Genomic DNA, 15,220 nt, shown 5'->3' with positions numbered 1-15,220 from the left:
AATGAATTACCGCATTTACCTCTTTCAATAGATTCAACCCCAGCAAATTCTCTCCACAATTCGAAGTCAACAGAAATGGACAGTGGTCCGTAAAGGGACCCAAAGAAATAGGTGCCGGCAAAGAAACTGGACAAACAACTGGTGTGCCAGAAAACCCTACAGAAACATTGGTTTGCCCTGACAGTGGGAAGTTTGGAACCCGAGAATGATCAATGGACCACTTCTGTGCTCCAGTATCTATCAAAAACGGATGTTTCCTATTTCCCACTACCATTTCAACGTAGGGACCTTTCTGATTGACGGGAACAGGTATAGGTTCCAAACCCTGCTTTTGGCAATCCTAACGAAACAGAATATCATCAAAAGGAAGCTCTTCAGATAGATATGCAGCAAAAGGATGATAAAATATGTTCCTAGTATCCACACTCGGAGTCTGATTATCCTGTGAAAAAGGTTGCTGAGGATCCTGTGTAAACTGACCTCTACCAGGGCCCCCTACACCCGGGCGACCTCTGGATCGTCTACCGATATTTGCAAATGTGTTATTTGACCTCTGTCGAAGGACGGGCATTGTGCACGCCAATGGCCCTCTTGTCGACAATAGGCACACTGGTTAATGTTCACAGGACCCAAGGGCACATTCCCTTGTGGAACATACTGACCTCTAATCTGCAAACTACCCCCTCTGGGGCCTCTAACAATTTGCTGTAATTGTACTTTAGTCTTTAAATCACCTTTTCACTTCTCAACTCTATCTTTTTCATTGTTGACACAATTCTCGTAGTACTGAGCCATGTGCAGTACTTCTGATTGGGACTTTGCCTGCCAAGCGCTCTCAGAAGACATAATTTGTCACTGGATGTCAGGCAACAATCCACGCACAAATTTGTCCACAAATAACCTTTTCCCAGACTCTGTGCCTAAATCTTGTCTGCTGAAATCTGAGAATACCTTTTTGAACCGATTAAAGAATGCAGTAGCACCCTTAGACTTCCCTTGGACACAGGCCGTAAGTTTGTCCCAAATAATTCTTTTCTCGGGAATTATGGTTTTCAATTTTGCAATAATTCTATCAGGCAAAGTTAGTATCACCTGGGGCGGTCTTTCACCAGCTAGCCTTTCTCCATAGAGTCTAGTTATGTTAGCCCATGTATCTCCCAACCCTGGCACGTCATCTATAGTCCTAACTTGTTTCCACAAATCTACGGGCAGGAGTACAGGAAATAACAGATCAATATCACCTGGGGTGAATACTGAGGACTGCAATACAGACTCTATTTCTTTATAGAATCCTGTTGGATTTTTCCCAATATCAGGAATAGATTGTCTAATAGTATTCACTTCCTGTCTTGAGAATGGGACGTGAACAAACTGTGATACATAATGTGCAGGGATGTTCACAGCAACTACATTTGTTGCAGGAACAGCCGCAATCTCAACCTTCGGGACAAATGTCGGAGGAACCTCTCTCATAGGCAACTGAAAAATAGGCAACTCCGAACGCTTACTAAGCAACAAAGCTAGGTCGAGCGCTAAAGCAGTCGAAGAAGTGTCAAGTGAAAAAGCTCTCTTATAAATACTCAATAACTCTGTGGGACAACTAATTTTTCTCTTAACACAATCATCCTGTAGGTAGTCTATCATTACCTGTATCACTTTCCTATGCATTTCTGGCGTATACTGACTATATGTGTCATATACCTCAACTGGAGTTATCGACATATCTGAAATCCATCTAAGCACGTCTTTTGTACAAATTCGTGCTTCTTCAGATATCGATTTACGACAAGGAAGGAACCGTTTCTGTACATACATACTTTCCCCATCGTCATCCTCATTCTGTAACTTTTCCAACTGCTTTCTATACTCAAACAACCTCTCAACATGCTCATTTACTTTCTCCACAGTGTCTCTTGAAAATGCTAAAGTGTTTAGATCCCTCAACCCTTGTGGGAGATCTATATTATTTAATTTGCCCCACATTACACATAAATGAATCCCTAAACCTTCAATGAAAACATTTTTCTCAGGAAAATTATCCATATTAAAAAGTGTGGAAAAAACATTAGCTTGACCATCTCTTTCCATACAATGCTTAGCCCATGCAATCAAATCACGCTTCTTCTCTGTCGGTACAGTATTGCGAGTGACAACCCTTGACCCCGCACCCTGATCGACTACAAGCGGCACAGGACCACTTGGAAGAGGGGGAGCAGGCAAATTCAATGGAGGTACTGTTACTGGTGCAATAGGAAGGGGTGGAGGAATAGGTGGGGGAACAGTAACTGGAGGAAGAGGAACATTAGGAAGAGCAGGAACAACAGGAAGAGGCAAAGCAGTGGGAAGAGGGACATACAGAGGTGGCGCAGAGGCACCAGGCCTTCGTTCATTTAGCAATTTGTCTATGAATTTGTCGGAAACATGAAGGTCTTTAGAAGGATACATTTTCTGAATTCCAAGTGAGAAAGCCCTATCCATATTCCTAGTTGACTCAGAATGTTTATCTTGGTCATACAATAATGCTTTTTCGGCGTTCGTTTTATGACGGTGCGCATGTTTTTCTCTACTCTTAAATTGCTGCAACGCTTCTTTTTTCCAATTCTGAAAAACATCGAATGCTGCAGGCCTAGCCTTTTTCTTTAATAGAATTGACTCTAAATACTCAATACGAAGCATTTCAAAACTACCATTGATTGGCCACTGAAGTCCGGAGGTATGTCTGGTTTGTCTGTGCCAAATACCATTAAACACTATACTTCCAATGCCATGCTTACAGTACAGAGTACACGCCGGCGACCCATCCTGTGGTGCCGGATGGCTAAATTCCAAAGATTGTCTATTGCTGTGGAATAATGCCCTGAAGCAAGTAGACAATTTCCCAGGCATACCAAATTATTGGTGTTACCTGGTCAATAATTGTGTCTGCAGATACAATACGCCAAAATCAAATTATCAGGATTTTTAAGAATCGGGTCACGACTCACCTGATCAAAAATAAAGAAATCCGGTCGGATTACAAAGAATCTTACCTAACTAATCTTACCTCGTGTTTGGTGATTTCAGCAAATCTGCCTGCCTCGATATGTGGACCCTCGTCAAGATGCCGTCTCGGACCACAGGCTAATCGTCCAGGGATTGGGTCATGCAGCGCTGGTGAGGTGTCGCGTCTCGTTCAGAAGGGGCCCCTTATTTTGTCACACCGTCCGATCCCGGTCCGATAGCGTGTGTCAACCTTTGACAATCCGGCATCAATCTTGAGGGTCCCTATTCGGGCGCCAATTGTAAAAGCAAAATCAAAATATCGAGGCTGAGTACCCCACAAGGAAATACACCGAAAACGGGTTACAAAGGAACATAAAAAGGTCTTTTATTTTATACTGAACAGTTTTCCAAGAAAAGTAAAAGATAGCTATCGGCCTTCAGTACAACACAACGAACTCCACCATGGTTCAGTGTGCTTAGTGAGAGACGCTGTACATTAGAATTCATTGCTCTTTTATACCATTTGCAAACATGATGTCCAGCCCTACTACGGGTTAATATTCCTCTAATACATTACTGATCTAGGGTTCATGCCGACTTCACACATCTACATGGAACAAGTTTGCCTTTAATACATACGTCAACAAGCCTACACAGCAACAGTGTATTATAGGATTTCTCATAAAGGTCTTCTCAAACATTAATACAATGTAGTTAAACAAGTTTTCTTAGTTCAGTATTTGGATGCATTGTTCTTAACATATGCTCACGGATTAATTTCATTGGCGCAAGTAATCCTTTACACACAGGTCAGTGAAGGGCAAGGTCTCAGTTCACGACCCCAACAAGTGGCCTGCAGGCAAGTTACATATTAGTTACACACAATGGTCAAGACGGCCATGTTGTATTTCGGAATGACATCGTCCACCATTTTAACTCACAGGGTGACTTTACAGAGAGAACCTAAAATCACGGATTGACCTAAAATGGTGGCTTACATTGATTCTAAGGTCAGGACCTTGCAACACAGATTTTCTTCGCAAGTGGCTTACAAGCAGCTTGGCGTAGGCCAATATACATATATTCATTAAATAGGAGGTACAATATAATTTCCCGTTTGACACCCCTTCTTCTGCAACTAAAATGTCTCCATTTGAGCTGATGACTGGACGAAGGATGGTGCTAAGAGCACACATTGATAAATGCCTCCACAACTCATGGTATTTTGAGAATCTGAGAAAACACCTTCAATATGCTTTTGCGTATGCTCAGCAGAATCTAGAAAGATCTGCAGACAGTATGAAGACCCACTATGACCTTAAGAGAACCAAAAAGGAATATCAGTTAGGAGACAGTCTCTACTTGTACAATTTCCAAAGGAACCAATCCAAGGAGTGCACATTTGTGCCCAGCTGGCAGGGTCCTTTTGAAATTGTAGACAAAATCTCACCAGTCGCCTACAGAATCTGCATCCCCAAGGGAAATTTGACAGAAGGGGAAGACAAGTGGGTCCACATAAACCAGCTAAAGATTTGCCATCCAAGGCATACTTTACAGCAAATAGAAGAGCCCACCGGAATCCCAGAGGGAGAGAATCAGGACACCTAAGGAATTGTTCAATTGTCATTGAATACATGCAGGGAATATTGTAAATTGTCATTAAATGTGTGCATCTATCCCACTGGTGAGATCCCCCTGGGAACAGTAGTGGGACACTTTTTATAACTGCGCTATGTTCTGTTTTGTAGTATTGCACCAAGTACACCTAATCACCATGGAGGACCTCCTTGTGACCCAGACGAAAAACCCAAGAGATCCAGAGTGTCGCTCCACACTGGAAAAGGAAGCATGAGAGAAGATGGGAGTATCTTCCCATTCCAACCAGAACCAGCGAGGAGAGCGTGTTGCATCAATCGCTGACAGGAGAAGCAACCAGATTTCTTCACATGGACAGAAAGAAAAATCCCACGTGCCTGACTTCCCCATGACTGGAAGTCAAGCTGAAGTCGGGGCGGGGGATTTGTGGGATATTTTTACCCATGCCGCTACGCCCCACTGCCTCACTTTACCAATGTGGAAAGAAACAGCCAAAAAGGGATGCGCTAACCCTTTGCGCGCAAAAATCTGCAAAACTGTGCATGGGTCACACTCACCAAAGGCTGCACACCCCTGCCACCCAGTCAATGTTGGGGTAAAAACAGAACTCTCTGCAGGAGAATGCCAGTGGGTGCTGTTCCATTCAACATGAAGCAAGGACACAGAATTGGGCTAAAAACCGGAAATGCCTTTTAAAATGCAGCTTCCCCAACCAATTGCAACCATCAAAGTGCTGTTTTGGCACTAGATTCATTCATTTTCCAGTGAACCATTGAAATTAAAAATGTACTGAAATCACAGATCATCCAGGTGGCTCAGAGAAACCGGGCCTCACTAACTGACAGCAGCTAAGAAATGTATTTTATGATAAACCAGTCCAGCAACAGTTTGTTTCCAGTTACACAGGAAAACTGCAGCTAAAAGTGGCAACATATAACAATTTCAGCTGTATAGAGAAACCACAAACAAAAGGCTGGATATATATATCCAGATTGCAAATCAAAGCCCAGCATTCAAGGACAGAAATAATGCTGAATTAAAAGTGAATGTGCTGCATAAGAAAAGTGGATTTAAAAGACTCCGTTTAAAGGTGCTTTTTCAGGGAAGAAGTGCAAAAATTGCCTGTTTAAAAGCATGTTTTTGTGAAGGGCTTAATTCTTTAAATATAAAAATCTACCTATAAACTGTGTTCAAGTTATATGTTGTAATGAAAGCTGTAGGTAATTCTTTATAGTCAAAACCCAGTTTGGAATTAAATCATTAATTCTAACTCGACAGTGCCCAGCCTGGGAAAGATGACACTTCATGTTAACACCCTGTTACAGGAAGGCTTAATTGATGCTGGAGGTTCTCACATATTGACAACAATGAACTGATTAGACATTTATCTCTGGCCCAGCCAAGGACAATGGCAGGCTCCCTACTGATCCCTACAGCGGATGGGGCCGGGAGCTTCCTTCTCAAGGAAGAGGACACCCCACCCTGATCAAAGGAATGTGACAGCTATTGCCTGTGAAAGGAGAGAAAAAAACTGCTAAAAGATATCTGTTGTTTAAATGCCTATTTGTAATTAAGTTTTGAAACTCTTTAACTTTTCAACATGAAGAAGGACAAATCTAAAAATTGGTAGTTGTAAATCTAATTTGATGCCCTTTCTTTGAGGACGTGAGTGAACCCTGTACTGCATAAGGAACCAAAGATACATCAAACTCTAATTGCGCCAAAACTATTAATGCTGCAAGTCTAATATTGTATACTCATGCTCTAGTGATGATTGCCCAGATATGTAGTGAAGTAGGAATTGTTAGGCCAAACCGTTATGATTAAAATTGGCAAAATTCAACAGAATGACAAAGACAGCTCTCACTGAGATGGGAATTGAATGTAAAGATAACCGATCACATATGTAATGCATGTGTCTGATTTTAGTAGAGGGCATAATTATAAAAATGTGTATTTGTGGAAAAGTTAAGTTTTGCTCAAAATCACTGTTGGAGTTCCTAAATCACCTCACAAAATATGGCAGCTCTTTCTGGCTTCCAACCAGAACAAAGCAAGTGCCTCTGACCTATCACAGCTGAGTGGGTGTGGACTGTAATTCTTATTAAAGCAAGGATAGGCCACAATCAGGAATCCCAGACAATGGATAGCCGAACTGAGGATAGATCGGAGTCTTTTAAATTTTCCCCGTTCACGGTAGAGGGGCTAATAGAAATTATGGGTAACATGAAACCCTTGTCATGTGCTGAGAATATTCTCCCTGCACATATAGTACTTGAACATAAGGCACAGTTTGCTCCGGTCCTTGTGAAAATCATAAATGCATCTTTTGAAGAGGGCTTAATACCTTATAAACTCAAGAAGGTTACTACTACCCCCCCTGGTAAAGAAAATAGGCTTGGACGCCAAGGATCCAGCTAATTTTCGTCCCATTACGAATGCTAACTTCCTGCTTAAAATAATGGATAGAATTGCCACCTTACAATTACAAGAGCATGTAGAACAGCTTGGGACACTCCACCCACAACAATCAGGTTTCATGACATCTCACAGCACTGAAACTGCAATGCTGGATCTACAAAACCACATTTTGGGGATATTGGACAAAGGAAAGACAGGGATCTTAATGATACTGGATCTGAGTGCAGCCTTCGACTTGGTTGATCATGAGCTGCTAGCCAAAGCCTTAAGTGATAATGTGGGCTTCTCCAAGGTGACACTAAAATGGCTAATATCCTTTCTTACGGACCGCCAAGCTAAAGTACATTGGGGGAACAACTTCTTGGACACTCTGGCTATATTATTTGGTGTACCACAAGGTGCAAGCCTATCACCAATGTTGTTTAACATCTACTTGTGTGGTCTATGCGACATCTTGATGAAAGCAGGCGTGTTTTTCACAAATTATGCGGATGACACGCAGCTGGTCATCGAAATAAAAGGGTCATATTAGGAGGACAGCAAAAAGATAGCACTCGTATATAGTATAATAAACAAATGGATGCAAAAGAACTGGATGTGCTTTAATGACACAAAAACAGAACTTATGCTTTTTGGACATAGTAGGGCACTGAACAAGCTGGGAAAGGAATATGAGAATTTTATGATTAATGATGCCACAATTAAGGTATCTGACCAAGTAAAAACACTAGGAATGATGGTTAATTCCACACTGAATTCAGATGCTCAGGTAAATTACCTGATAGAAAACAGAGCTTATTACTTACGCCTGATGAGGGCCATCAGCCCCTTTCTGGAGGAAAGCAACATAGAAAATATAGGAAGGACAATTGTATTATCCAGATTGGATTATGGCAATGACCTTCTGGTTGGGATATCAGCAAAATACCTAGGGAGATGCCAAGTCCTAGAAAGTAACACTGTAAGGATTGTAAAAAAAAACTAAGAAGACACGACCATGTTACCCTAGCTAGACAATCCTTGCATTGGCTTAGAGTAGAGGATTGCATCAAGTTTGAGACTTTGACGCTTGTGCACAAGGGCCTTTTTGGTAAAGCACCCACTTACCTTAAAAATTGTTTGGTGCCTTATGCTCCTCAGAGAAGATTAAGATCAGAGGGCAAAGCTTTGCTAGTAGTCCCTAAGCATAGGCTAAAATGAGAGTTAGGCAGGTCGTTCATTGTATGTGCACCACAGTTGTGGAATAGCCTCCCACAAACCCTTAGACTCGAAGAAAGTCATTTAACCTTTAGGAAGAGACTGAAAACTCTCCTATTTAAGTGAACCTCCCCATTAGAACTTCAGTTAAATTTACGTTACCTGTGGGGTTGACACTTAGTAGTGTAGGGTCTTACTTATCTGTTCGTTGGTTTTGTTCTTTGTAAAGCGCCCTGATGCCCACGGGCTGGCGGCGCTATAGAAGCAAATACAAATACAAAATACAAAAGATTCTGCCCCTACCATAAACTTTGTGATGTCATTTGGCATGATAAATAGAGGAACTTCACCACACAGAGACACACACTGATTCCTGACTACATCCTGATTTCCGTGCAGAGTTGTATTCCTGACTTCTTCATCCTGTCCAGAACTTTTGAGCTTGTCCTGATTCCAGACTACTTTGCAAAACCAAGGCCCAGCATTTGCTGAACTCTTCTTCAGCTAGGCTCAAACACTGAACCATCCCAAACTTCATGAAAGAATAATTCTGATCCAGTCTGATCCAGTCTGGCTTGCTACCGTTCATGCTTGCCTACTGAACTCACCATCCCGCTAATCCACAGTGTCCAGTCACCAGAAGGACCAAACCAATCACAATCCAGTCTGAGGTGCCAGTCAAATTGACCAGAACCGCCTAGCTGACCATCCTGCCAGAGGTGCCCTGCTGCCGGTAGATTCGATCCGGATGACCAGAACCCATCCTCTCTTTAATTTAAGAACTTATAATAGGTCACGCCAGTCTTAAATCTTGCTTTGATTTCTTGTGATAGTAATATTTTCTGAAAATCCTTTAGTCTTGTGAAAATCCCTAATCCTTAAAACCTTCCCAGAAGTAATCTGACTGAGTACGCCAAGGCGGACACGGAGGTGCCGGGTTGGTTTCCGTGGACCACTCTGGGGCTTACTGTGTTTCAAACTGGTAACCAGCCTGAATACCCTAGTTTAGAGCATACTTGTCATTGTAAGAACTGATTTCTGTTTTCATTTTCGCGTCTTTATTTTCAAAAACGCCTATTATTCAAACTTGTATAACGTCTTCAATTTTATAGATAGAAATGTCATTTCAACTCTCAGTTGAATCTAAGACCTGTAGCTCATCCACAAATGAAAACGGCATTGCGAAACAGTATATTTTGTATTAATAATTGCATAGTGGAAATTAGGCACAAATTCACATTTTTGCAAATGTTTTACACGTGTAAATTCCCATTCAAAGTGTTTCTTAACTTCCATTCTGATTTAAAGTGTGTTCTGTTGCTCATCTTGTAGCTCATATTGGTTAGAATCTGTTTAATGTTGCTCTTATAAGAATGTCTATCAATTTAAACATTGTTGCATACTTTTCAGTGTTTCACAAAGCCATTTTCAACTGTCAGTTTAAAAAGTGTCAAAGTTCCAAAAACGTTTTCTCTCTTGTTTGGGGAGGGAAGATTATATTCAAACACTGTATTCTGTTGTTATTACTGAATACCTGTTGCTTACTGACATCTGTGTAGAACTGCTCAATTGTGAATTAAGAACTTTGCAGGGGGAAATCTTAACCTGTTCACAAACCAAAACTGTATTTTCCCTGTGTTTTATCTTCTGTGCTGCTTAAAAGTGAATTCAATTGCCTTACTTATTTTCTGATTGTATTGTCACCACATTGGTGATTTCTGCCCCATATCTATCTAATCTATCTATCTATCTATCTATCTATCTATCTATCTATCTATCTATCTATCTATCTATCTATCTAAAAACTTATGTGTAATTTGAAATTTAAATAAATAGATACATAATTACCTTTTACCAACCAGCCTGATTCCTGGTCCATTGTGGCCTGGGGGGTATTTTGAGACAGGTGTGATATGAGTGGTATATCACTCAGAATATTGAACCTATGGACATAATAAATAAGTATTTCGTCTGTGCATTGCATGCTATACGAGACCCGGGTGTGTGCCTGATTGAAATCCTTAAAACAGGCCGTTCTTGTCCACCAGCAGCTGCATAACCCTTGCAAGAGCCTGGATATTGTCCAAATTGGACTATTGCAACACTCTGTACCTTGCCACCAGCCAAAGGAACGTGCACAAGCTACAGGTATTGCACAATAATGCACTTAGAACTGCCCTAAACATCCCACGCTCCAATCTTATTTCACAAATCTGATGTAACACTAACTGGCTACCTATCCAAGATAGGATCACCTTCAAAACATCATGATTACTCACAAGTGGCTAAATAATTCAGCCCCTAAGTATCTGACAGACACATTTTCCAGGAATGAATTCACTAGACCCACCAGAGCGAAGTATGCCCACTGTCTCAACATCCCTAAATTCAAACTACTCAAAGCAGGAGGCGCCAGCTTTCCGGTGCTCGCGGCCAAGGCCTGGAACAAGCTACCACCTGCTCTCAGGACAGACCCTATGTTCCTATCATTCCGTAACAAAGTAAAAACCTGGCTGTTCTCACAAACCAAGTAATTGTTACCATGCACTATCGTGACTCCAGGACCCCACTACCGACTGACCAGGCCCACAGCTTAAGTATGCCCCACCTACTAGCCCCCTGAGGCTTTGCCACTACTATTCTAAGCTATATATATCATGAACAAATGTACATATTGTATTTCTCTTTATTTTTTTGTATATGGTGCGCTATTTAAGCAAATAAAACAAACAAACAAACAAAAACAAAGCTATACAATGCAATATAAAATACCGATTTCCACGCATGTCAATGGTAAAAAAAAACAATGTATTTTAAACCCTAAGAGCAGAAAAGAAAATAACATTTTTAATTATAATAAAAATAAATTAGGAAAGGGCATATTTGTCTGAAGTTAACTAGGTCAGGGAAGAATCCTTCGGTATTGGCATCAAAGCAAAGTCCAACATGCCATAGCCGGACATATCAGACCAGGGTTTTACAAAGCACAGGATAAAAGCGATTATTACTCACTTTCTCTTCACTGTGTTGCAAAGTATTCAAAGACTCGTTATCTCGTGCTCCTTTGACTTTCCTTGTCAGGTATCACGATCTGCTGGTGTTGCTCATCCCTCGCTGCGCCTCACCCCCGAGTGCCCGGTACCGTTTTTGCTTTTTGTTTTCTTCTGCCAAAATATTGTAACGGTCTCCCTGCCTAAATCCGTTCTGCCCCAACTCTTAGCACCTAGTCGTTTCCCTGGCAACACTCACCATCTCCTGCCTATCTGTTTGAAACCACGGTATCCTTTTGCTACTATTTATCATTCTAATTTTGTATTTAATCCAATATTTAACACAAACATATGTAAGCAGTTATCACCTTGAAACCTGATCTGAGACTGATAGTAATACTTCTCACCATTGAATTCAATATATGAAGCATTGAAACAAGTAAGTGTTAATAAATATTTAATAAAGATTCCATTATGATCCATTCCAGCTGCTCAGCTCTGCCTACAGTGGAGCCGAGGGTCTGTTTTTGCGGGGCTGAGCCAGGTGACACAAGTAGTGGGTTTGGTGGGGGATGGGTATCTGGCCCATGTGGGGTAGAAAGGATGTTGGGATCTTAATGTCTCAATCATAAGGTCGAGCCATATGTACATATAGAGAAGGCCCAGACATGATTGAAAGTGTATCTAATGTACGGAATGTTTCAGTTCAGGACAGAAGTGGACATGTGTTGCCTTTAAGAGCTTCTTTTGTTTCCATGATGCTTGCAATGATGTTTTATTACAATTGTGTGCTGCTTCATATTTTTTGCTCTTGATGTTGTTATTTATGCTGATTGGTACATTGATGGTTTTGTTACTGTTATTAATTCCAACTTGGATTTTATTTGTCTATGGCTGCCATTGTTAGGGTGGTTAAAAAACATAATGGCAGGTCTCCCAGAAGACACCAATCAGCTGCTCTGGGATGCAGAGAGTGCCCTTCATTGGACCTTTGCTGAAGCCGTATGCTCACAGCCACCATCTAGAAATGATAGGACATGGCTGGCAATGATGTTAATGTTACTGGTGTGTTTTAGCTCCATGATAATGGTTCTATTAAGTGTGCATTTTCCATCCGTGTGAAAAAAAATCAGTTGGAGCATGTGCTGAAATATTGTAGTGACTGGATCATCACTGTATTTGATTATTATTATGTATGCGTGTGTTTCGAGCCGTGACATGTATGTAGTATACTGAATGAATCTCTGCATTATACTCTAGGGGAACATTTATACGTACTTATTGCTTTTGGAAGATACTGGGCCTCATTCCGAGTAGGGCGGTAAGGGATACCGGGCACCAGTAACGAGACCGGTGCCGTTAAACCCTTACCGCCCTATTACGAGTTCCCTTTGTGGGTCCTTCCTTACCGCCTGGTTTTACCAGGCGTTAAGGGCGGGACCCGCAAAGGGACTCTGGGTTCAATAATGGCACCGTAATTTACAGTACCGTTATTGCCGCCTCCCCCCTTCCCATTGAGCCCTATGGGGGCTCAAATGGGAATGGGGAATGGCCCTGGTGAATGGGGAATTATCGGTCCCTCCGACCTCGGAATGGACAGGTAATTACTCCATTCACCAGGCCGGAGTTTGGACGAGTTCGGAGGCAGCCATGCCGAAAATAGCGGCGTGGTTACCTCCGAACTCAGAATGAGGCCCAATGTCATTAAGTCAATGGTGTAGAGAATAAAAGCCAGACTAACCCATTCAGGGCATGATTTCTACCCCTCCAAGTCAATGGAGTTTCGCAAGGAATTCCAGATATTTGATCTATAAACTATAGTTAGCAAACAAAGGAAGATGGGAATTAAAACTGATTGCCGATCTTCATTCTTTTTGTGTTTTTTTATTCCTCGTAAAGGGATAAAATCACTAAATGAAAAGATACAAATTAAATTCTTCAAAAGGCCTCATTACAGCTATGGTACCAGCTGTACAGATATTTTATATGCGCAAATCCTGTTTATTTTATTGCACACCAGATCACAGCATTGGGGATATTTGCAGTTAGGGGTATTGCAAGGGAATACCGTTTTAGGAAATGGCACTTAATTACAAGGTGAAATACCACCAGGAAACATCTTAAATCTTTTCCTGGGGATCTCCAAAGGCTGTGGAAGAATGGGTGTCTCTGATGCTCACCTACTCACCTCATTTACAAAGTAATACAGAGAAAGGCCTCTAATGACCCTTCGGTGCATTATAAAATATTGCACAGTTGTTGTATGACCTGCATCTGTACTGTGACAGAATGCCTTCTGGTGCAGGTGTGAAAGCAGCCCTAGCTTTTTTGATTTTTATTAAAATCAAATGATCATTAGAGCACCCTGCCCCACCCATCATCACAGCCCCTCCACGATGACCGACCTTACTGTCTCTCAAGCAACCACCCTTATCCCTACCGATCGCAACAATAGACTTGGTGCCAGAATCCACCACAAAACTAGCATACGCCCAGCTAAACTACCCAACAAAACTAACAAGTACACTATAACCCCCATTAACTCTACCCTCCATACACTAAAAGGAGCTCTTCTAAATGTTAGATCACTAGTCGCCATTCCATAGAAGTCGCCGACATCATTCTGACTAACAACCTAGACTTCCTTGCTATGACAGAAACTTGGTTACATGAGGCTGCGGGACCATCCCTTACCCTAGCCATCCCTGACAACTACACTATCCTCAGAGTAGACAGACCTAACGCTCGAGGAGGTGGTGTAGCCCTCATCTTTAAGTCCTCACTTGATATTAGACTAGGCTCCTCTCTTCTACTCAAATCATGTGAACACCTTAAAGTTAAACTACAAACCTCCCCGAAGAGTACTATCACTATGCACCTAATCTACAGACCCCCGGGTCCACCTGGCTCATTTGAGGAAGATATCACCTCCCAAGTGGCCGAAAGCTCCAAACCTTCAGCACAAATGATTATACTGGGAGACTTCAATCTCGGGTTTAATGACCCTCTTGACACCCCTGCCATTGCCCTGGCCACGGCATTAGAGGAGCATGGCCTCCTTCAACTCTGCTCCAAACGCACCCACTCGAAAGGCAGAATCCTTGACTGGGTAACCGCCCTCAATTGCAACATCACCCTAAAGGACCCTGTACAGCTCATCTGGAAGGATCACCACTTCCTCCCCCTTGACATTAATATCAACAACCTAGTGCACAAAAGGCCTATTATTGCTCCGGCCTGCCTAACTAGGAAAAAGAGCCACATCACAGCTGAAGCCTTAATGCCTCTGGTGACCCCCATTCTGAACGCCCTACCAACTACAACTGACTTAAACTCACTGGTCAACGCCTATAATGACTCCATGGCTAAAGCTATCGACACCATTGCCCCATTAAAAATGCGCAAAGGGAAACCTAAAGTGCACCTGAATACGTGGTACACCCCAGAGCTCAAACTTCTCCGACTACAAAAAAGCAAACTTGAATCACTATGGAAATCGGTGCCTTCAGTAGACAATAGAACCAACCTTACCAATATCTCCACCCTCTACAAAAATGAGATCACACGTGCTAAGAAAGAATCTCTTAATTCCAGGATCTCACAGGCAGGCTCCAGCACAAAAGAGCTCTTTAACATCTTAAAGGAATTAGAAAACCCCACTCCTCCCGAAGATACCTGCACAAAGGATAAACCTTGGTGCACAGGGATCCAGAATGCCCTTGCCAACAAAATTTCAGGGCTCCAAACTAAAATTGGAAACAAACGGCAACAGCTCACTCATGACCCCACCTCCAGACCCACCCATCCCCCCTCACCGCCACTAGCTCAGGCTTCACCTTCAAAAAGGTTACCATACCTGAAGTATAAAAAATTATAGCATCCTTGAAACCCTCGAACTGCAAGGGGGACAGTTGCACCACACAGATTATCAAGGATGCTGCCAGGGATCTCTCCCCCTTCATCACCAAATTAATAAACTTGTCTTTTTCTAACAACATGGTCCCAAGTAATCTGAAACAATCCTGGGTCCTATC

The sequence above is a fragment of the Ambystoma mexicanum genome, chromosome 1p (assembly GCF_040938575.1).
Source record: "Ambystoma mexicanum isolate Mex_15411 chromosome 1p, UKY_AmexF1_1, whole genome shotgun sequence".
In the NCBI taxonomy this organism is placed as follows: domain Eukaryota; kingdom Metazoa; phylum Chordata; class Amphibia; order Caudata; family Ambystomatidae; genus Ambystoma; species Ambystoma mexicanum.
The sequence above is the reverse complement of the archived record's forward strand: the minus strand, read 5'-3'. Positions refer to the sequence as shown.